Source organism: Lonchura striata, chromosome Z, assembly GCF_046129695.1.
Source record: "Lonchura striata isolate bLonStr1 chromosome Z, bLonStr1.mat, whole genome shotgun sequence".
NCBI lineage: Eukaryota > Metazoa > Chordata > Aves > Passeriformes > Estrildidae > Lonchura > Lonchura striata.
In genome coordinates, this window is record NC_134642.1 from 7,693,258 (window position 1) to 7,718,143 (window position 24,886).

General features: G+C 39.4%; 2 long non-coding RNA genes across 3 annotated transcripts in view; one reads left to right on the plus strand and one right to left on the minus strand.

Moving 5' to 3' along the window:
• Positions 1-4,398: 4,398 nt before the first annotated feature.
• On the plus strand, positions 4,399-8,212 carry LOC110470627 (uncharacterized). Its single transcript, XR_002465459.1, has 3 exons — positions 4,399-4,444; positions 7,089-7,280; positions 8,201-8,212. It is a non-coding gene; the product is annotated as an uncharacterized LOC110470627 (long non-coding RNA).
• LOC110470626 (uncharacterized) overlaps positions 7,218-24,886 on the minus strand; it is a 30,303-nt gene continuing 12,634 nt past the window's right edge. Inside the window, exons 2-3 of one of the 2 annotated variants that reach the window (XR_013341683.1) lie at positions 12,216-12,347; positions 7,218-7,267 (exon numbers count right to left, since the gene is read on the minus strand). This is a non-coding gene — a long non-coding RNA (uncharacterized LOC110470626). Of the gene's footprint in view, positions 7,268-12,079; positions 12,348-24,886 lie in introns of those variants that run through there. The other variant, XR_002465458.2, reaches the window with a different exon arrangement.

The following is a 24,886-nucleotide window of genomic DNA, read 5'->3' on the forward strand; positions in this document are numbered from 1 at the left end:
TTTCTGCTCTTTATGATCAAGCATACCATGAACACCTGGCTGCACAGAGTCTATTATTTGGAAGGCAGTTAAAAGTATTAAGTGTCAGTACTCTTTAAGTGCTAAAATTGCTGTTTTATTTTATTTTGTGGTTATATATTTTATGTTTCAGTTGTGTTTTTCTTTGACGTCTGAGGGATGATGCTGTGACTGTGGCATGGAGCTCACTGATACTTTTCCCAGAAAGGAGGAATGTGGTTCATGGTGCAGAGGTGGGTACATAGGTTTTCTTGCCCCATGGCTCTTCTGAGCCTTGCCATATTTCTCCCCCCAGCTCTCTGCTGTACCTCTCCATCCATGCTAGAAATCCCTGCTGGCATTGAAAGTTCTCCACAACAGCTTCGTGCTGATTACTTCCATGCACACTCAGAAATCCCTCCACTCTGTTCTACTGCCCTGTGTTTTACCAAATCAGATTGAGGACTTCTTTCTTTCTATAATGCAATTCTTATTTCCATTAACACACATTTATTTTTTATTTTACTTCAGTGTTGTCCTACATTTTATGCAAGTAGCTTTGTTCATTCTTAATTTTAATGACTCCAGTAATCACTAAAACAGAGAAACTGTGTGTGCTGTCCAATACACAGCTGCAAAATAAGGCAGTTGCAAAATAAGTATTCTTCTACTACCAAGCTGGCATATAGGAGGTATCTGGGGTCTGCAGAAGTGCCGTGAGACATGCAGCTACTCTTTTGAATTGTCTATGGTAGTATACTTAAATGAGCATTACACACAAGAATAAAATTTAATAAGAATCATAGAATGGTTAGAGTTTGAAGGGATTATAAGATCATCTGGCTCCAATTCTCTCTTCCATAGGCAAGGATCCCCTCCACTAGACTAGGTTGCTCAGAGCCCAGTCCAGCCTGATCTTGAACATTTCTAGGGATGGATAACCCACAAGTTCTCTGGGTAACCTGTTCCAGTGCCTCACCACTTTCACAGTAAAGAGTTTCTTCCTAATATCTAATCTCAGCCTACCCTCCTTCACCTTAAGGCCATCATTCCATGTTGTCCTTTTCCTAAATGTCTTTTTGAAAAGTCCCTTTCCAGCCTTCCCGTAGGTCCCCCTGAAGGCTGCTCTAAGGTCTTCCCAGAGTGTTCTCTTCTCTATGGTAGGAGAGGTGCTCCAAACCTCTGAACAAATTAGTGGCTCTTGTCTAGATCTATTAATGTCTTTTTTCTTCTGGGGACCCCAGAGCTGGGTGCAGAATTCTAGGTGGGGTCTCACCAGAGTAAAGCAGAAGGGCAGAATCCCTTCCTGTGTCCTTCTGGCCACGCTGCTTTGGATGCAGCCCAGGATGCAGATGGTTTTCTGGGCTGGGAGTGCACATTGTTGAATCACATCGAGTTTTGCATCCACAAACACCCCCAAGTTTTTCTTCCAAGGTAAGTCTCAGACCACCATCCTTAAGAAATTGTAGTACCTGTCTAGCTTCAAAAATATAAGCAGATTTCATCAATATCCTTACATATGTAAAATCAGCCATACACCTAGATTCCTTGTTTGACTGATGTTCAGAAGAACAGCAAAACTGGTTTGGTCTTTAATCCAATTAACATGCCCAAAGACAAAAATACTGGGTAGGAGTCATGTAGATAAAACTGTTTCCTTCAACAGCTCTTGAAAATAAGGCATCTCCTTCAATCAGCACATAATAATTGGCATAATATCTGGAAATAAGAAGGATCTCTGAACTTGTGGAACCCTCTACAAATTAGAAAAATATTCCTACTCACACACACAAATCTGTAATTGAAAGTAACTGCATAAATACCCTTTTGCACATGGTTGTGGGCAATCTCTACGTGGGCATAGTAGTTATTCTCAGCACTGCTTGATTGCTTCAAATAACCTCTTGTATGGGCAGACAAATAACCAAACTGCCTGTGCCTCTGTATTAAACTGACCTCAAATCTTAGATGTCATAAATGGGAGGCTCTTAAAAATAAATTACATCTATTTTTTTCAACATTTATTCCTTTGTTTCTCATCAGTTGTTTGTCCCTAATAGGTGTTATCCTTGTGCACTTTTTTATACCCATGCTGCCTTAAATCAATTACAGAATCTCAGGATGGGTCAGGTTGGAAGGGACCACAGTGGCTCATGTGGTCCAACCCCCCTGCTCAGGCAGGGCCATCCTAGAGCACCTGGCACAGGATTGTGTCCGGATAGTTCTTGAATGTCTTCAGTGAGGAAGACTCTACACCCTCTCTCGGCAAACTATACCAGTGATTGGTCACCTGCACAGTAAAGAAGTTTTTCCCCAAGTTCAGGTGGAGCTTCCCATGCATCAGTTTCTACCCCTTGTCCTGTTGCTAGGCACCTCTGAGAAAGAACCTGGATCCATCCTCTGACACCTTTCCTTCAGATACTGACAGACACTCACCTGGTCCCATCTCAGTTGTCTATTTTCAAGGCTGAACAGACCCAGCTCCCTCAGTCTTTCCTCATAAAAGAGATGCTCCAGTCCCTTGATCATCTCTTCATAACCATACACTGGATCTGCTCCAGGAGCTCCATGTCTCTCTTGTGCTGAGGAGCCCAGAACTGGACACAGAACTCCAGATGTGCCTCACCAGGGCTGAGCAGAGGGTCAGGATCACCTCCCTCAACCTGCTGGCAGTGCTCTTCCTAATGCACTCCAGGACCCCATTGGCCTTCTTGGCCCCAGGACACACTGCTGGCTCATGGACAGTTTGTTGTCCATGAGGAACCCCAGGTCCTTCTCCTCAGAATTCTTTCCAGCAGCTCAGCCCCAGCCTGCGATGGTGCCTGGGGTTGTTCCTCCCCCAGTGCAGGGCCCTGCATTTATCTTCGTTGAATTTCAGAAGTTTCTTCTCTGCCCATCCCTCCAGCCTGTCCAGGTCCTTCTGAAGCACTGCACATCCCTCTGGGGAATCAGCCACTGCTCCAGCTCTGGGTCATCAGGGAACTTGCTGAGATCTCTGCCCTTTCATCCAAGTCATTGATAACTGAACAATACTGGGCCCAGTATGGAACCTTCAGCTAGACCTTGTGCCACGGATTACAACCCTCTGAGATCTGCCATTCAGCTGTTTCTCAATATGCATTGTTTATAGAAGTCAATAATCTAAACCAGTCATCTCAATGCACCACATACAGTATCAGGGATTTTAAAAGTCCTGCCAGAAGGTGAATGTCCACTTACATTAAAGGGTGGTCCTGTAAATTCTTTGTAGAGTGCACAGAAGTGCACTCTAGACACAAAGATAAGAGACTAGAGAATTGGGGTGGGCTGAGCACACAAGATCATATGCTGTATTCAGGGAAATATACCCTCTTTCTTAAAAGTCATTGAAGCTTGAGTTGAAATTAAACATTTGCTTCCTGCTAATACCATTTTGCAGATTTTTTCACGTACTTTAGTGAAGAATCAAATATTTTACTACTTATAGAAAGCAATAATTAACAGCCAGAGCATTAAAGGAAAGAATTAAAGCTTTACAAGGCTCAAATTAATCTTTCTCAGTTTTTCTCTTGCATGTTCATCTGACTGCTTGAAAACCAGTCTCTAGAGCTAAATTTTAGCAACTGGGTTTTAGAAATTTCAGAGAAGTTCATAAAAAACAAGTTAAATTTCTATAACCATGATAAAGTAGGAATAATTATACTTTAAGTGACTCTTACGATAAATTTCCAGATGCCTGAAGTAGAAATCTGGGTTAGAACCTCACTGAGCAATGATGCAAGATGTCAGTACACTGCTTTATTCCAGATAAAGTAAATTGCCTTCATCTTACCAAAGTCAAAGGAGTGATCTTGCTCATGGCCATGAGTTTCTTCTGAGCTTGCCTGAACTTTGCAAGTGATATGTTTTTTCTGTATAAACTAGAAGGGTGGCTAAGCTTTTTAATACATTCTTTACTTACTGACTTGCCTTTGCCTTCACTTCATCTTAATGTTTTTTTTTTTTTAATATTGCTTTTTATATGGCTGGAAAACAAACCCAGTCTATTTTAAATATCAGTGAGTTGAAATTTATGTGAAACAGTATGTCATTCATCTTAACCAACTACCTTGAGAAGTCTTTGCTATTGTTTTTGAAAGTGCATGGCCAACAAGTTGCAGTAGCAGAATAGCATGGGGATAAGTTCATTGCTACAGTTTGCTTATAAAGCTTCTTTGGAAAAATTCCATAGAACCATGGAGAATATCCTATCAGAATTGAGAAGAGGATTGTTTTCCGTATTTCCACTTTGGGTGGATTTTTGGCACTAGTGTAGCCTGTGATGCAGAAGCCGCCCCATGCCAAGTTCCTGCAAGGTTATCAGATTACATCAACAACACATTGGAAACCAAGTATTCAACCTTACCAGCCTTGCTCTGGGTCACAGGAATAGGCTTGAAATAATGCATATGGAAAATCCTTTTCAGAGGTATGTGGGAGGGCAAAAATAAGCTTCAGCAAGCTATTATTGGACACTTCTTGAACCATTTTTTTTTATTTGTGGGCCAAATACTGCAGTAATTAAGCAGCAAAATGAAGGGAATATGCTTTGCTTTTAGTGGAAATTAACATTGGTTTTCTCCAGGCATTCAATCACTTAACTCAGTTGTCTTTTTATATTATTCAAATGTGATACACATTAGTTAAACATAAGTGGTTGAAGAATCTTGTTGCAGAATGCCTCTTGAGAGGGAAGTATGTTATAAACATTTCTACTAATGGAATATTTATGTTAATGTAAATTAACTCCATAAGGGTCGCAAACTGTTTGAAAGGTGAATGTGATGTTCCTGCTGCACAGTGATGCTTTTACTATTTTGTTACCTTTACATTACAAGGAGTGGCATACAAGCTTCTGCTCTAGCCATCAAGGAATTTTCAAATGCAGATTTGGTGACCCTCAAGAATGCAGGCCTGTCACACAATGAAAATATAACGCAGAATTGTGTGATGCTGTAGACAGGAAGGATGTTTTGCAGCAATAATTGAAAGAACTGTGATCTGAGGAAAAAAAAAAAAAGCAAGATGAACTGAATCTGTAGGAGAGTAGAGCAAAACAAAGAGCTATAGCTAGCAGGTAGCAGATTTACTGAGATTGATAGAGAAAGTGATAATTTTGAAGTGGTCAATTGCAAAGAATATTAGGGATAAGAACCTAAGAAGGACAAGAAATATTACAGTGATTTTCATCTCTGTTTCCTGTAATTCAAGATATGAGCATTTCCTTAGAGGTATGAGGTCTGACAAAAGCTGAAGGGATGCAGGAGACTGGTAGCAGACCTTGCCTGGAAAGCATTTCCATTGTTATATCTTAATTCAAGACCCAAACATTTTTCAGGGAGTGGAAGCAATGGCTTTGTAATCCCCTCTGGATAACCTGTCTGCAAGTTCTCAGCTTTTGTATTTTCATCTGTATATATACATAAACAGATATGCATATGGACGTGCTGCACACCTGAACCCTTCTGTGAGGGAGGGGTTGGGCACAAGAGCTTTAGAGATGGTGGAATGGAAGAAATGGTTTCACTACCCCTTGGAAGACAGTGCAGCAGGCAAGAGAGCCATGGCAGTTTTAATAGACCCCAGCACTCTCTCTCTGCTTTTGTGCATAAGAAAAGACAGAAGCCCTGGAGGTTTGGGTAGAGCAAAGTCCAGTGAAGTTGTGCCCAGGGTCTCTGAGCACATAGGGATTTTTCCAGCTGCCTGTTTTGAAGTTCCCTATCAAATGTAAGAACAGCCTGCTAAAACCTCTTAGATTCTTCAGCAATTTTTTTTTTGCTTGTTAGTTTTTGCTGTATGTAAATTTGTTATTAAAATTACTTATGTTGCACAAAGTGCTCTATCAACTGTGTTCTATTAATTCAGGAATGGTAGTGATAAGATCTAGTTCTTTCCAAAGAATTTGGTACGCCACATCTCCCATATGGGATCAGATTACAAATACAGTTCAGCTCCCAGTTAGGCTCTTCAGTGAAGTGGTTAGATTTTTGACAGCATTCAGCATCCAATGAGTCTGGTGTTCATTTTCAGGAATGGAAGCTGGTGAGCTCTTCTGAAAATGTAACCTTTTGTACTTAAATATTTGTGTGTTTTCTCCCAGTCCCATTTTCCATGAAGTTATGTGCTATTTTTTCTTTGTTATTTTCAGAGTTTGTTTCCTTGCTTAATAAACAAAACTAAATAGTTCTGCAAGAGTCTCACTGCATTTCTGTGCAATGGGATTTTCATATTTTTGTAATTATTTTTTCATAATTTTGTGATTTTCATTATATTTAAACCCCACGTGCTCATAAATAAGTACACAACAGAAACCACAAATACCATAATGAGTTATACAGTAGTGATAACTCCAAGTACAAATACTAAATTTAAAATGTACATTGTTATTTGTATAGCAAATTAGCATGAATGACTGATGAATCACAGTAAATCCACAAACACATGCTGAACTGGGATTTTTGCACATGTAAATCCACTTGCCTTAACGCCTTGTTCCTTGGATAAATATGGCAGTTTTATGTGACTTATGTCTTTCCAAGAACTACAGATTACTTTCTTGCAATGGAAATCAGTATGGTGGCCTAACCCACATTCAAGAAAAATCTGTGAGAGGAATACTTAAAGATCCTCTCTGTTTCAGGTGTTATGGAAGCTGTTAGCTTCCAACTACTGATGAATACCTGTGAATACTTTAAAAAACGTACATCATATGGCCATGCTGGTATGCTGGTGATGCCAGGTAAGTCCAAGATGCCTCTAAATCATTGCCACCAGTGTCATCAAATAGTCTCTGTTGTTGCCTTTCCACACTATCTTCACCCTGGCAGGTCTGCTTCCAGTCTTCATGATGCACACCATGCTTCTGGCATTGATGCTGCACATCTGTCAGGTTCTCCCTACAGACTGATGCCATTTGTGAGATTCTCGTTCTTGCACTTCTCAAAGACCTGCTTTCTATTCAGTGCTGAAAAGGCCCTCATTGCTGCATTAAATGTTCTAAGCAAAAAAAGCCAGTCATGCTTTCTCGTGTTCCATTCTCCTTCCTCATGTCAGCTGTCTGACTTTTGTGCCAGGTTGACACCTGCAGTTTGGATGAAGAAGTAGCAACTCTTTTCCTTGCCACTGTAGCATGTCCAGCATGTTCCAGAGTCTTGGTTTTGATATAGGTATTGATTAATAGTTTCAACAATTGATGAACTGCTGCTGGTCTGTGTCAGATGTCTTAGTGGTCTTGGCAATAAGCATGGTCATCCTGCAAAATGAAGGTGAGCAACAAGCTGTGACTTCTTTTCTCTTAACTATTTTTTAAGTGTTACCTCATCTTCCCATGCCACCCCCTTGATGTGACATACTCATTGCCTTGGTCTGACTCTGAGCAGTGTCCCAGGGACTCTATGCTGGAATTTACTGCTACACACTATTAGCACAGTGTTCTGTGTCCTTGCAGCATTCCCAATTGTGATGTTAATGGATTGCTGTTCAGGAAATAATAATGGCAAAGGTGGCATGAGATGGAGAGGTGTGGAGGCATTATGCTGATCTTTATTCCCTACAGCTGGTGCCAGGTGTAATCAACAGAAAGGGGTGGGTGGGATACAGATGGGACAGGGGTCTTCAGTGGCCCTGTTCTTAGCTGAGTTCTGCCTGTTTCATGTCTGTTGGAAGGATTTTATTCCTCAGGACAGGCTGTCTGTCTGGCCCCTTTTACAAACACTCAGATCAGTTTCAGCACATGAAAAAAGCAAAGGTCTGGTTGCATGAATCTGAGGGAGAGGCAGCAGTGCATAGTTCCAGCAGAAAGCTAACCTTTCCTTCCACTGCTCTTCTGCCTTTCCCCCTCCTCCTGCTGAGCCCTGCAGAGAGATTAGTGATCAGACTGTAAATTCCCCAAGTACAGAAAGTAGTAAACCTCCCATCCCCTCCTAAGAGGACTTATATGCTGACAACAGCCTCATTCAATCTGACACCTGTTTCACTTTAAAACAGGCCCCTATAAATAGAGGGAATGTAACCCTAGGTGGCATTGCAAAATATTATGGAAAACATGGCTTACTACCCTGAGAAAAAGGGGGAGTAGAGAGAGTGGGGGGTGGGCAAAAAGACACTATCTACCATAAAAACCTGGCAGCTTCATGCAAGTGCTGTTGCTTTTAATTTAAATGCTCATTTCTTATTCTATTTTCAGATCCTCTCTGGGATTTTAGGAATGTTGAGACGTGCTGGTTATAAACCCCTAAGTACAAAATGGTCACGGATGGCTGGAATGAGGCATGTTCTAATGGAAACAAATCACTTGTCAGTAAGCAGCCTTCAAACTTTTGAACAAAAGCTCAAAAGGGTCAGGGAAAAGACATTGTTTGTTGATTTAAAATGTCTGGATGCAGGTCATCAGGAAGGCATAGGCTTCAATATTGTTGAGGTAACTCTTCAGTTCTGTGAGTTTTAAACAAGGGTAAATACTTTGATGGCAACCACAAATGGAATGAGGAACTTAAATTAAACAGAAAGCTCACACATTGTAGAGTGAAGTATGCATAATACCAAAATGTAAAGCACGTACACCTCTGCAAAGCAGCCGCAGAATGGAGCTCAGCTGTGTGAACCACATTAAGGTATATTGACATGACTGTTTGTAAGGAAAACTATGCTGTATCTGCTGAAATTTAGAAGGGTGACTAGTATTCTTGTGTCTGTGATTCATTGGTATTTTCGTTTGTTAAAATATGTAGCTTAGCCTTATAGTGATTTTATGATAAATCCAAATCCCAGTTATTCACCTTTCTGTAGGTTTTAACTCTAAGTGAAATTCTTCAATGCAGTAGTTAATCTTTTTATATTTGCTTGCAAAACCCATAATGAGGTTCATGACCCCTAGAACAACTATAATGAGGGATCAGCTCTTCTTTTTCCTGTGTAATATTTTGTGTTGCTCTGTGAAATGAAAAATGTTAGTGTATAATTGTCTAAGGTGAACGAATTACAGTCCTTGTGGAGCATCATGTTGAATCTCTTAATTCTACTGTAGCTTGGTTTCATAAGAAAATTGTGCTTACACAATCTTTCTTTATGATCTGTCTGTCTGTCTGCTATTTACCCTCACAAGCAGCTTCTGAATTTGGTCAGTCTTCAGCTGAATTTGATGAGTGTGTGCAATAATTATATTTTGACTAAATTTGTAGAAACTACTTTCTCTCTAGAAGAGTGGCAGTGCCTCTGCAGAAGGGAAGGCAGATTAAGAAATTTTCAGCAGTCAGCATGGGCCTCCATGGAACAGTACACACAGTTTTGTTCATAAAGGAACACAGTGAGGACTGATAAGGCAGGTTTGTGCACAGGTGACTGGGGAAAGAAATCTGAAGGGACAAAGGTTTGAGCTCCATTAGTAGCCAGATTTCATTTCAGTGTTCATGGAATCATTTCATTTTCATATGGAAAACAGTTGCAGGAAAAAAAGGTAATGACTTGTGAAAAAAAAAAGGTATCTGTGAGCTTCAAAGTGCAGGACAGTCTTTTGGTGTTTCTGAGGTTTACTCTGCTAAGTAAACATTATTCTGCTTTCAGAGGGAAGAATCTGAAACACTTTCTTCACAGAGTTTAGACTTGCACAATTGCACCAAATGAATCAGCAATAACCAGGAACAGCACATGGACGTTTAGGTAGTTTGGAATTGTTTAACCACTTGGGCTGGAAAAGACCCTTAAGAGTATCAAGCCCAAACACAGCTCTAACACTGCTAAGCCCACTAGTATATTGTACCCCTAAGCACCACATCTACACATCTTTTTAATACCTTCAGGGTTGGTGGTGATTTGAATGTATTCAGCCCTTTGCTGAGTACATTTTATCCCATATGCAATCCCTCCCCAAACTGAGGTGCAAGTTGATGCTGTTTCCTTTCAGCCTGCCACTTAAAATCTGTGAAAGAGGCTGACCCCCACCTTGTCACAACCTCCTTTTAGGCAGGTGTAGACAGCATAAATTCTCCCCTGAGCCTTCTTTTCTCCAGGCTAAACAACAGAGCTCTCTCTCAGCTCACAGGACTTCTGTTCCAGACCCTACACAACTCAACTGCCCTTCTGGACAATCTTCAGCATCTCGATGTCCTTCTTGTAGTGAGTGGTCCAAAACTGAACACAGGATTCAAGGTGTGGTCTCATCAGTACTGAGTATAAGAGGACAGTCACTGCCCTGGTCCAGGCCAATGTGGCCAGCAGCTTACACACATCTTCATCCACCATATGTCTAGCCATGTCAAATATTCTCCTTCCCAAAGGCTCTGGAGCTATCACTGCTCCCCATTCCTGCCTTTTATGTTGCTCTTTGGGTTCTTTAAATCACCTGTTGCTATTGCAAGAGGAGAGCCTTGCCTGTTCAAGTCCAGCAATCTCTTGCCATCCACAAAGGCTGTTGTTTGTGTTGTCATGACAAGCAAAACATCTTCCAAATGTCACTGGTTGTTTTGTTTTTGCCAGAAATGAGGCGATGCTGCTGAAGAAGGATTGCAAAGAAGCCTGCAGAGAGGTCCAGGTGGTGTGGCCCAAAGCAGCCTGATGCCTGAGTTGGCTTTGTTTGAAGTTAACTTGGGGTTGTCCATAGTATCCTGCTCCATTCACCTGCCTTAGATACGGCAGCTGATAGTTAATGCTTTTTCATACTGCTGTTCTTTCCTGACCTATCCATCGTGTGAACGACACTCTGAGACTATGCAGAGGAGTGATCATGGGAGACACTCCATGTTTTTTATTCAGATGCTGCCCTGCCTGGATGAAAACTTATTGACAGCTTGGGTTTCTCAGCATTAATGCAAATGGGTTTGCAAACAACATTTATTTGCATTAGAAATGGCATTACCCTTATCCTCAGAGCACTGCTTCAGTCCTACTGCAGCACTGAAGCTCTATGTTGAAGCCCAGTAATCCATTGTAGACTAATCTGGGTCCTGGGGTAGAGGAGACATGAGGCAAGGACTAGATTTGCTTTCACTACTGTGGTTAATTTGTATATGGGAGTGCAGCAGTACTGGGAAAATGCTAAAGGCTGGGGTGGGAGGGAAGGGAGATGTACTACTGCAAAGTGCTGCTGTGTCTCCCAGCAGGACAAGCAGATTTCTCTTTGCCCAAATAAGAATCAGATAGGATAAAACACTTTTAGAAAAACTTAAGCCTTGATATTACATTCATTTCTGGGACAGAATTATGCCTGCTGCTCATGTGAATTGAATTTAACGTACTTGCGCATGCACACACACAGAGTTTTTGGGTTCTATCACATGGCTGCCAAAAATAATACTGAAACATGTAAGTTAAGCATGCTGTTAAAACACAATGGCACTTCATTACTGTTGAGGGCAGCTCAGGTTTCCTTCTGAACATATCACCAGCAGGCAGTAATGGAGGAGTACAGAGGGCAAATGAAAAGGACCGTGCAACCTCATGGCATTTTATCCTAAATGTCAGGCACGGTCAGCCTTCCCTGGTGAGTTACCCAGTGTATGGATTTAGCATCTTTAGGAATTAACTCTCATGGTGGCAATTTCAACATAGATGAGGTAATATCAAATTGTCTGATTTGATGAGGTAATATCAAATTGTCTGATTTGAAAACCCTCCTGGAGGGTTTTTTATACAAATTACAGCAGTTGGCCTTATAAATAATTTCTCTTCAATCAGCAGAGTCTCTCCTCTGTAACTCTTACTATCTTATTTTCATAACTTGTTACTTCTCTGACTTTCAATTAACACTTCATTTACGTTCTTTACTTAGACACTGTAGGTGTAACCTTTTGAAATTCTTCCCTAATGTGCTTTTAGTGCTGTCACTTCAATTAGGGGCTTGGTAATGACTAACCTCTGCTCCTGTACCTCTGTTGCTATGTTGCATAATGACTTTTAAGAAGTTCTGAATTAATGCAGGTCAGTTGATAATTTGGGGCTACATGGCAATATAGTGCCTAGAAAAAAAATCCATTTGTAATCTGAAAAATCTTATGGGAGTGTTGCATAATTTGAGGAATATATTAGCTCATTAACTAGAAGGCTGTAGTGTGAGAATGAGTAAACATGATTACTATCACTAAAAAAAAGGCTGTATTTCTTAAGTAGTGTTCTCACAATACGACATCACAGTAGCTCCAGGTAATGGTAGGTGTTGCAAGGAAACCCTTCTGCTCTGGAGTCCTGTTACCTACTAGCACTCATACCACATGCTGGCACAGCACAATCTCTTCTCTGAGTTTCCTTGCTAAATGTGCCTCATGCAGTGCTGCTGTAGAAATTCTTGCTGTGCCATTTGCTCCATTCTGATCCATTGTAGCTTCGATGCCACCCAGCAGCTGTCAACAGGCAAAGAAGAAAATTTAAATCGCATGAGGTCACTAGCAAGCTGATTTTTAGGGAGTTGATGGAAGAAAACACATTGACTAATATCTATAAATTGTGAGTGCATTTTCTGTTTAGAATGTAAAGGGAGTTGATGTACTATTAACAAGATACTTTTTTTTAGCTCATTATGTAATGACAATTCAAGATGAGATCATGATAGCAAGACCACAGCAGTTACCAGGGAGTGTCCTGAAGCACTGAGTAGCTGCATGATGGAGAATGTTATGAAATTGTTTTTAAAAATAATTCTGGAATTCTACCCTGCTTATTGCTTATTTTAAGATTTGTATGCAATGTCTTGACTGTCTATGTCCTGAATTATGGTGCTAGCAGGTCCCCCAAGCTGGTCTGTCCAGTAACTGTTGGCTAGTAGTATCATGTTTCCGTGTTAAAACTTTAAAAATAATTTAATGATAGCTATGTTTAGTGACATCACATTAGCACCCATATGACTTGACTCTCCCTTGCATTCTGCCTGAGACCATGCAACAGCTGCGTTGTACCCATATATGTCACATCACTTCAGGCACAGTCAAATGTTTAGAAAGAGGGAATTACACTTTCACTGATTACTGCATCTCCCTCAGCTGTATAGGCTCTAGATTCACTACACAGATGCTTAAGCCTTCTTTAGTCTTCATAAACCTTTGAAGAAAAAGCATTAGAAATTTCCTAAAAGAAAGTTTGTACTGATTATTTTTAATAATATTATTCCTTTTAGGGTGGAAAACACAGATTTGGAGACAGAGAATTTCTTCTTAAAATACTGTAAGGCCTTTATTGTCACTTAAGTGCTTCAGGGCAATATTAATAGTTTTTTCTATTAAGGAAGAGTAGTGCTCTCAAAATAATAGTTGAAAGATACTGATCTTCCCACTAGAAAGTTTTTGCACAGAAACTTGTATTGTTCAGGGACAATTATTTCTGGAAAACCTTATATCACCTGTCTTCTCTACCTACCTGCTTTGCTATTTTCATGCTGCTGTGATTTGCTGTCACTTTGCATGCTAGTAATTCTTTTTATAGAAAGATAAAATGCAACATAGGTACTGGTCAGAATTTGCTCTTAGCTATATTACTGACAATTCAGGGTAAGTTGGCCAATATCACTGACAGATGCAGAGCTGTGACAGAATTGGTTTGCTTTTTCTATCAATCAGAGATTTATTTCTGTCCATTTAAGAAGATATTATTTTCATTTTCCTGTGTAGAGAAATAGTGTTTCTCTTGGCCAACATCAAATTATTTTTCCATCAGTTAAGAAAAGTGCTTGCTGCAGATAACAGTGTGATCTCCTGATGTGGGTAGAAGCGTACTCTGTGAAAAATTGAGTGCGATACCTCATGTGTCTCTAGCTGGCATGTGAGGTGTTATGTTTGCATTTCACAGGACAGCCAGTACAGAGGACGCTGTTGAAAGTTTTACCCTATTTTTACCATGGGAGAGATAGGAGACCTACTTTGCCCACTCTGGTTCCAGTTCAGGTATAAAGCTATCATACTGTAGCCTTGAAGTCTGTGTAGCAAAGATGTCTGAGCAATGTCCACTCAGGGCCGTGTATGGATTTAACTGTTCCTGCTGCCTCTCCTTTTGAAGCCCAGGTTGCAGAGTGATTTGGTAGGTAAATCTGTCTGTGCTGTCAGTTTCACCCTGGAGAGCATGGTTTTTTAAAATTTGATTTACATGACAGGAATACTTAAGAAAGCTGTCCTGAGGTGTCTGGTGGCAGGTGACAAAACTGAGGTATTAATAAAAAGAAGAGCTAAGAATGAAACCTGTGTGATCAATGCTGTGCTGTGGTCTGTGTCCTCAGAGGGATGAGCAGCAGCCAAGATTCTAGGAAGGCTGTGTGGTCTGTCACAGCTGGCTGCTGGCTACTTTTCCCATCTTGTTATAGAATTCATTCTGGTTAATAATTTGGTTACAAACTATTTAAGTAGAACAGTCTGACATGGCTTGTCAGATACAATATTGTGTCTGGAAGCCAAAAGATGCATTTGCTCCCAGTTTTCTGTCATGTTTTGTAACAGTAGGCGAATTGCCCATGCCTCCACTCAAAACAAATCCAGTTAGTCCTACTTGCTAGGCAGACAGATTGCTTTGAGAAGAGGCTCTATTTCAGGGTGGCTTCTACAATGTCCACATTGGCCATGGCCAAGACAGGAACCCCTATCGCGTATGAGTATCTGTAGCACGTGTCACTATTACAGTGCGAAATGAACCAATGTGCCCTTGAATGATGACTCCCTGCTCTCTGTAACTTTCAGTAGGTTTGGGAGGTGGCTCAGTAAATCCTGTTTTCATAGAAGAAATCAGGTCTTCAGAGGAGAGAGAGGGAAATGAGAGGGACAAGAAGATTGATGGTGTTGCCTGAGTTAAGAGGATGAAATATGATGAGATGTGGGATGTGGGGCAGAGCTGGTTTGAGAGCAAAGGCATAGTGTTTGCAACTGACTTAACATACAGAACCAATTCTGTGAAGTGGCTCAGATAAAGGTCCCAAATGTTTTTCCTGTCCTACATTCCCATGGCAATTTCAAACAGCTGAGCTTCCAAGGCTTAGGGATCATCATGTATGGGAGATTTTCACTCTCCCCAGTTTGTGACTGACCATGAACAGAGGTGATTTTTTCTCTTGCTGGAATTGAATAATCCATGCCTTGATCCCAAGCCCCATGGGAGAAAATTGGAAAGCAGATGATGAATCTGTTTTTCCTCTTGTTTACTGAGTTGTAAATGTAAAGAAAATTCAGCTGCAAATGGAGAAGGAATATTGCAAAAATTGTGTTAGTGAGAAGAAAATAGGGCTTTTCAGTTTAAGCAAGAAGAAAAGCTGGGCAACTTCATGTGGTCATTTTTTCAGTTGCTTTTAAAAATGTGAAGAAAATTCAAGAGAAGAGTGAAGAAAATATTTGTATAACTTTAGCACTTTATTTCACAGCTACCTTGTTCTCTTGTTGATCCTTCACTATAAGTAAAACTTGGGGAACTGATGGAGTTCAGTTCAGAAAGTTGCAATGAAAATCATTAATGGGATGCTGTCATTTGCTTTACTGGGGGAAAGTGGTTGTGGCTGATATATACAGAGTGCTCTAAAAGGACCCGTTAGCATTATAGATGGAAATGAAATACTAAATAACATGATGAAGATTATTAAATTGCCAGATGAAACACAAACTAAGGTATGCCATATATTAGAAGGTAGAGAGGTGAGCATTTAGTCACATTTATTAACTTTACTATAACAGAATCCCTTCATTACATACCTTGATTTTTAAAGGCAATGTTTCCAAAAAGGTAGGTTAAAAAAAAAATACCTTTAATGGACTTCATAATGGTCTTATAGGGCATCAAAGTTACCACAAGGCACTAGAGAAAAAAGATTAGATGTGTCCAAACAAACTGAAGTGAGCATTTGAGTTCCATAAAGCAAATGGACACTGCTGGCATTTACCTGCATTTGTCAATTCTAGCCCTCCAACAGATACTACATGAGTAATTTCACACAATAAGAAAAATCAGATACTTTAGCTACTTCACTCATTCACCTGATTTGCCTGTGCAGCTGTAGCTACCTTGCCAGTTGGCTGAGCAGCAATTTTAGGTAAGAAACACTCAGAGCATAAACTCTTAAAATGTGGCAGCATGTGTGAAAAAGAACAAAGGACTGACTTTCTGTAGCTGCACTATCCATGCAAGTATTGTTTAATGGCTTTAGTGGATCACCTATAGACTTCTTCCCTCATATTTGAAGACAGGTTACTTCATGAAATAGGATACTAGGGATTATGCATGTATCCAAAAGCAACATAAATGCATTGCAGATTGGTTTTGCTGTTTCTAAAAGCATGTTCACATACAAAGTCTTGAAAGAAGGTGGGAGCGAAGCCAATGTAGAATTAACCACACTGAATAACTTGCACATTTTCAATGAAGTCTTTCATGTATTCTCTGCTTTTCAAAAGTGAAAAAGGGCCAAAACCAGCCACATCACTTGGATTTGTTATAATGAACTCCTCCTTCTCTGCAGTCTGAATCTAAGCCACTATCCTACACTTACCACATCATAAGAAACCACTAACCCTAACCATGAGACCAGTACATTCATGTCTCTACAACGTGTTAGTTGGACTCATATTAATAAATGAATATAATGTTACAATGCCTGTGCCATTAAACAACACCTGTTCCATACAATGGAAACAAGGCACTCCGTCATTAAATATATTATCTTCTTAACAAAGAACTGCACAACTGTTTGGCTAGAGCTGTGAAGCAAATGGTCTATTTACATATGAAAAGAAATTTGTGTACATTTGATGAATGACAGATTAATTGCTATATATGGCAAGGAAAATGGAAGTAAAATATTTTGTATACTCATTACTGCTATTTCAAGTAAGTTGGAAAGGCCTTGATGTAGCTGTGAATGTACCTTTTTTGACCACTTCAGCTAGGCGAAGCTTACATGGGCTACTGGCAGCAAAACAAGAATAAGCTGTATTTCTAGGAATCTTAACTGGGAAAGATCTGGTCCAATGTGTTCAAATCATCCACTATAAACACACATAAAATGGGTTTTGTCCACTTGATTTTACAGCTCTGAGATGTGGATCTTCCACCACTGCACGTAGAAGTCTGCTCTGGATTTAAATAAATTCCTGAGTATGATAATTTTTTTCCTTTTTATTTAGTGAACATTCTTCTTTTTTCTTGTTGTTCTCACTATACCTTTTAAACTACTCACAATTTTGGGTCTTGGCCTGAGATAAGCAACCCCAGCCCAAACCTCTGTGGTAGCAGTGGTGGAAAGGCTAAAGGGGTAGAGCACCCCAAACTGGGTTCTACACCTCCACCAACAAAGTGCAGGATAGAGAAAGAGATGTGATCAAAGGTTTTTAGACAAGGTGCTAGATAAAGACAAGGGAAAATCATAATTTTCTACTTCAGACACCTCTGCTACACACACACATGCATGAACATACACACATGGGAGGAGACTTTTCATTGCAAATTTCCCTTGAAATTGCTGCTGTCAGCAGTTATCTGGAGCTAAATACTAGACACAAGAGTAAAGATGCTACCCTTGCTGCAAACCAAGTCGTACTGACCTGGTAGGAGGGGAAGATGGCAGCTTTGGTGCAATGCATCAGTGAAAAGGCCAGAAATAGCAGGTGAAGAGAAGGACCTAGATGGCTGGGGAAGAACAGTAGGTTCTTGATTTAGGAATATCCATGTTTAGAAGTGTTGCTCTGATATGCAGGAATACTAAACCCTCAGAGCAGAAACTGATGGCAGTGAGAATCATATTTGGCAAATATAGAGTGCTCTTGAGTACTGAGAATTGGAGCTGGCAACTCTAACTGGCCACACAAATTAGCTTACAGTATAGACAAATTTAACTTTTTTTTCACTGAAACTCATCTTTTTGTGCATCTAAAAATGCTACTAATGACATCACACTTTTAGTAAATGTATTCAGGTTTATTTAAAGGGAAAAAAACCCACCAAAAACCAAAACAGGAAACACTTTGAACATATTATAAAGCCAGATAAAAGCCTGAGAAAAAGAAAATTTCTCTTTTGCTTGTAGGGTTTGAAAAGCATGCAGCAAATGACACCTGAGATCTCATGCTGAATGAGTAGGACAAACATAAGTATTGAGTAACTGCCCATTCACTGAAAAAAGGCAAGGTTCCAGCAGAATATCTGACTGTGTTTTATATTATTTACTTGTCTATAGGTATGAAGTGTGTAACTGAACTTGGCCACGGGAACTGAGCTTGGAGAGCATGGTGGGGGGACTCAATTAAGAGGCAGAGAAAAACCTTAATCCTGTTGCTTAATTTACACAGGTTCAAGGGCTTGATTTTGTGAGTCTAATTATTCTTTTCACTGTTTTCTTCCCCAGTGCAGTTCATGGGTATGGAAAACAACATGAACACTTTCTGAACGACAGCTGGCACAGCTGGTTCCTCAGCACACATGACCACAAACTGAACCTCATACTGTCAGCTTAATCTTTACTTTGGCTTGTTTATATTAGTAACCCATCAAAATGTGTCAGTGTATATACCAACCTCTTCTTCCATAAACACTTTTTCCCCTCTTGTAGCTGATTTTTATATGCATATGCTTGCATACTGCAAGCTGCATAAATATCAAGCTCCTTGTGGTACATAAGCATACCCAGGAAATAGTGATTGCCTGGTAAAGCAATTTAGGCTGGCAGCTTGGGAACTCTGTAATGAGATCTTGCACAATGTTTGTTCACTCTTAGAAGATCAGAACGTTCCTTGCCAAACCCTCAACCTTTAAGTGGAAATAGGACATATTGCCCTTCCAAGAAGATCCAGATAGGATGGCACAACTCTTCTGACATGGGCAGAGGCAAAGTGACCGAAAAGAAGCAAATATTTTAATCTAATAAGATGTGTAACCACAATTTTACTCTTCTTACTGACTTTTGTGCATTTGTGTTTTGGAACATAATGCATAGCAACCATATGTGGTAAAGCAAGAAGAGCTACCACAATTACAGCTTTCATACCTGTTGAATAGAACTATAGCTCATAATAATGTGATTTGATCTATTTTCAGTTCCTCACATTAATTTTAATAAAGTACAGTTTCTCACAATCACAATGACAACCTAATATTTAAAAACACAGCATTTTATCAAAAAACAGGAACTTCAGTATACCAGACAAATGCCCTAAATATGAGAAATTACTGCACTGACTTTGTTTTTTATATTTTTTTTCTGGTGTTTTATTTCTATCTCCATTTATCTTTTCAAGAATATTGACAGTGGATAAAGCTGGTAATGGAACAAAGGAGAAAGGCAGCTATTCTTCCTTCTTAGATTTTTCCCAAATTCTGATCATCACATGATTTGTTGAAGCAAGTTACCCTAGGAAAGGAAACTGTCAAAAGAAAGATTTTTTAAACAATAATAAAAAAAAGTAATTTTTCAAACTGTCAAATGATAAATTGGCCCATTGGATTTTTCAGTAGTGCCTCAGATCCATTTTGGAACAATCAAGTTTTAGTATATGGCCATGGATTAAGTAATGTTAACATTGCATTGAGATTAGCATCAGACTCGGTATACTATGTAAACTAAACTCCCATTGTCATTTATGTGTGCTTGTCACTGTCAAGAATAATAATAATTTGAAAGAAGGAAATATTCAATAATTGGTTTCTCCTGAAAATATTATTCTTTTTTTCTATCCTCAGTTAAACAAACTTTGTGGACTTACTGGAAATACCTGGGTTTATTCAGTGAGAAAGGGTTGGATATATCATTTAACAATAGAAAACGTTGTGTTTATTTCTTTAGATCAATGCAGAGATGCAATATCACAAAGTAAGCAAACTCTTGTTGCTTTCTGGGACCTTTAGCCAGTGTTGCCTTAAGCACACAGTTCTTAGGAGGTGATGAGGTAACTGTTAGTAAACTAATGAACAGAAAGGATGATAATCCTAAAATATGCCAAGGAGGCCAGCTAGAGCACAGAAGAGGCATTTTTGTCCTGCTTCTGCTTAGGCCAGTCAAAGCTGAAATCCCAAGATTTACATGGTGTTATATGCTTAATGCATATCATGGTCATAGTGCAGTAAGACAGCAGATGTTATGACAGACAGCCTTCAGCTGAGGTTGTCAGAAATGTATGTGGCATCAAAGCATCTCCATCTCACCAGATGTCCTACTCCATGAGCCAGATAGGCACCTACAAGCTGCCTTCCTGGCTGGCTTTTTCTCTGGGGCCTCAAGCAAAAGACAAAGCTGATTAGCTTGAGATCCAAGCAGAATACAGTACTAAGCAGAACTAATAAATTAAACTAATTTACATTTTTCCTGTAAAGATTATTTCTTGAAGAGAAAAAGTTTCAGATGTGTCGTCTACTCCAGTCATATTATTACACATTCCCCCCTCCCCGCTTCTTCCCCCCTGCCCCAGTTTAGGCTTTCTGTTGAAGAAGAGGTATGTAGCTGGAAAAAACTAGATCTAGACTTTGAATTACAGTGCATAATGTTGCTTTCGCAGGCAATAAAGACCAGGCACACCAAATTTGGAATGGAAACGACAGCATGCTTCAACCCCTTATGACTCTTCCCCAGTTACAGCCCACTTACAAGGCTGGCAGAAGGGAACACAGAGGATGACTGCTTTAGAGCAGCATGAATGTGTCTGACATTCATAGAAAGTTATGTGTCTTATGTGGCATTGTCATGTACTATATTTTTCATTCTTTCTCCCCTGTCATTTTTTTACTTGAAAAGGAAGATGACTATTTGCTTCATTTTTCACACTATACGGATGCAGTTTCTTTTCCCTTCCTGTTTCTCAAGGTTATTTAAATAAGATTCTAGTGACTTTAACAGACATGAGAGATGTGATATTGAAAACCCTGACAATGAAGTCCTGCATTAGCTTCATTTGTAAAATGATGACACAACAGTGCTTTACACAGGCTGCAGCCAGCTAACCTTCTGAACAGGTCAAGGGCAGGTTCTATGCATTTGAAACTAATTCAGGTTTTTCTTGTTTATTTCCTTTTGAACTCTCTTCTAAAGCTGTTTCATGGTTTTGATGCTAATGATGATAATGATGGCACTACTTGTATTACCCTGATACCACCACAAGCATGTCTTGGTAGGGTATATGTTGTACTCTAGCAATTAAAATGCCGGTCGCTAATGACCAAAGATAACCTGTGCACTAGCTAGTACTTTTAAAAGTATGTGTTAATTAGATTCATGAAATCATTTCCCAAAATCCATACACAAATAAAATTCTTAAAAACATAAGAATTTCCTTAGCCTCCCCATGTACTTATGCACAGATATGCACTTTTGTATTCATATAGTTCCTTGTGATGTGATGATTCTTCCAGAGGGCACAGTGGTGGGATAATTGCTTAGATATCTATTTTCAGTTCCAGTAAATGACAGTCTGTCTCTTTAAGTGTGGCAAGTAAACAGCTTTGAAAGATTTTTATCTACATTCTTAAAAAATAATTTATTAGGTTTTTCAACTGAGGAATTAAAAATCCTGACTGTTTTAATGTCAGTTTTAAAAGGGCTAGGAAAGCTGCAAATAGTATGTGCTGTAAATCTGTGCCATGGCAGACACAATCAGAAGAGTAAAGAGTAATGATTTAACATTTAATCAGAAGCATTATACTTTGTTGTGTTCTCATTGTAGCTGCAGGAAAAGATGCTGTAACAGATCTTTAAATAGAAAACCTGAGGCTAAATTCTACTTCATCCATCAAAAGCAGCTGCTAGGAGATGACCTAATTTTAGTGGCTTATCAATTCCTTAGTGCTTGTTGGTTGATGTAACTTTGATCCTCTGATGCTAGATGACTTTTGTGCTGAATATAGCTAGAATTTAATGTGAATCTTTTGGATGGCTGCCCAGCCAAGCTGCATAATCCAAACAAAGGGAGCGAGCAGTACATGATTCAAGCTACTCACGTGTACAATAATACAAATATATGTATCCTGATTCCTTTGGGCAATCAGCTCCATGTCACCAAGCACATATTTCAAACACAATGTCCTTGTGGGGGTTTTTTGGGTTTTTTTTTTTTTGTTTGTTTTTTTTTTTTTTGGTCTGATTATTTTTGTTTCTGTTTTTGTAGGTTTTTTCCCAAACAATGCTCTGCTTTTCATTGGAGAAACAACACAAGATGCAGTGAGACTCAGCTGCTGCCAAGAAATAATGATAGAGTCAATAATTGCAGGACGTTTTTAATGAATGTTTTCCAAGCAAATCATTGCCATTTCAAAGGGCTGTTATTTCTATTTATGTAGAGATTAGCCCACACGTTATCAAGGAAAGGGAATAGTGATTTTTGTTTTTAATCATTAGTTTTTGTAGCATTTTTAACTGTTTTGTTTTTTTTTTTTTAATAACAGAGAATATCTTTGTCTCTCTTTCTAGCTTATTCTTTATCTGGACTTGTTTTCCTTTTCCTTTCTCTCCTTCTCTTTTTGGCTCATCACTAAAACCATCTGTGACACACATGCAAGTTGATGGGTGTGTGAGCAATGCTTCACACATATTTACTTGCCCTACTTGGCATTATTTGCTAGTCATTAAAGATTAGCAGGAGTTTTTCATGTCCCATTTTTTTTAATTCTCTTAGCAAATTAAGATAGGAATAAAAGTGTGGTCAGGTTATTGGACAGATTTTTTTTTTTTTTTTTTTTTTTTTTTATTTCTTGGAGAGACTGTGTCTAGAGTTTAGACTGGGGAGGATTTAGACTGGGAGGATTAGACTGGAAGGATTTCTGGGTTTTCTTCCTGGCACTGACAATCATGCATTGTGTGAGCTTGAGCCAGTCACTTAGGGCCTGTTTTTCACACTCCAGTTGAAATAAATGGAAACTGCATGTGCTCAGCACCTCTGCAAACCAGGTCATTTATCTCTTCTCCTTTCATTTATGCACTGATAAATATAACAATCTTTGCCTTTGCATAAGCAAACTGGATAGAAGGATACAAATATGGGCAGTTAAACATGCAAATCCCTCATTTTGATGCACAGCCATCCATTTCGTACAACTGGGGATTTCTACATTTGCCTTGGGTCCTTTTTGAAAAAATGGACCATAAATAACAAAATCTATACAGAGTTGTCAGAGACAAACAACTGAAATCAATATGCTTCTGTAGCTTCTTTTCTGTATTTTCACTTCTGTTAAAAATACTATTAGGTAAAATAATCATTTTAGCCTACTTTATTACTGGATTAAACCATGTTGTCAATGTGCAAATGCCTTGGGCATTACATGCTAATTGTAGGTTATTACACAAGACTCAGTGTTAGCTGTTTGACACACTTTAGGATTCTTAGGTAGGCTTAATTATCATTTCATGGTACCTGCATTTCTTCAGTGACAGTAATGATGTCCAGCATGCTATGCAACAGCTCAGGATTTCCCCAGAGAAATGCCCACGGTGTCTCAGTGTGCCCTCTAGACGTATAGTAAGGGCCAAATTTGGTACAAAAAGCAGGAGAAAGTTTGTAATAAGCAGTCAGATTGATATCCATTTTCACTCTGCCTACCACTGCTCAAAAAAAAAAAAAAAGTAATAAGGATTAAATTCTTCAATGGAAATGAGCATGTTAATTTAAATGCTACTATTCCTGATATAAAATGCCAGTGGCTCATGGCTCCTGGCTTCTGTGTCCTGCTTGTGCAGAAATTGATGGAACTCAGAAACACTGAGGTCTTTCTCACAGCCACAAGGTATTGTCCACCAGCTTCAATGCAATTCTGCTGCTTTAAAATTACCAAATTTTGGTGAACATAGAATTAAAAAAATATATATATCCTCAGCTTTGTTGTGGAAAAGTTTAAATGCTTATATTTTGCCCAGATTCTCACTAAGATACTAGAGCATAACAAAGACATCCTACCTGGGGGTGGGCTTCAAATCTGGATCCTGCTTTGATGGGACAAATCTCCTGTCTATACACCCTTATTAGCCCTTCCCTGGAACCTGGACAGTGCCATCTTTGTCATGGGATGGACAAGCCCATCACACAACTGAAGTGCAGATGGATGCTCATAGATCCTGGAGGAAGCCTTTTTGCCCAGGGTATTGTGCGTTCATGTCTCTGGTGCCGGCATCAGTCACAGGCTGGGGAAATGCTTGGATTTTCCTTGCAGAAGGTGTACACCTTTAATGGCAGAATAGGAGGATACCCTTTAACACATTTAAATCTTCAGAAAATATTTCAGTGATAATGTTCCTTAACCTGTATGCTGTGTGGATGTGGATGTGGTGCATGCAACCCTCAGCTTCATTTCAGGCTACAGGAATTATCCTGGCTAAAAACTGGCCATGCTTGTGGCAGAACAAAGCTGAGCGCACAGCTTTTGTATTATTGCCCCAGCCTTCCGCCTGTGCCACTCAGCTTTCCAAAATGAACCTGATAATTACAGACTTGTGTGTAACCATGAGTTTACCAGGAGTCTTCAGTGAAACTGGGCCAGTTTAAACATCTATGACCCAATTTTGTTCTCACTGGACTGCACAAATTATTAACGTCAATGGAAATAATCTTAGATGCTCTATAAGTGTCAGAGAACAAACAGCTGCTCTCTCTAGAAAGGAACTTTGTATTTTGAGAATGGGGCTGGCAGCCAGGCATTCCACACTCCTCATGCTGGTCTTGAGCAGATTCTGTATTCTTACTGCCTTGTCATCCCCATGTAGCACAGACAGAATTGTTTTGCCTTCCTTCATTATGGATGTGTGTGAAGATTAAATAAATCACCTGAAAATTGTAAGCATTAAAGTTACTTTATACAAAAAACAGTAGCCTCTTGCTTCTAATCAGTCCCCTGGCTTTTGATGTTTCAGCTAAAAATTCATACTGGTAGGATGTTTTTTGCTGCATTTATGTTTCTGTACTTTGTCGAGGAGTTTGTGGTCCTTGTTAGTAGCTAAGAAAGCTCCTAC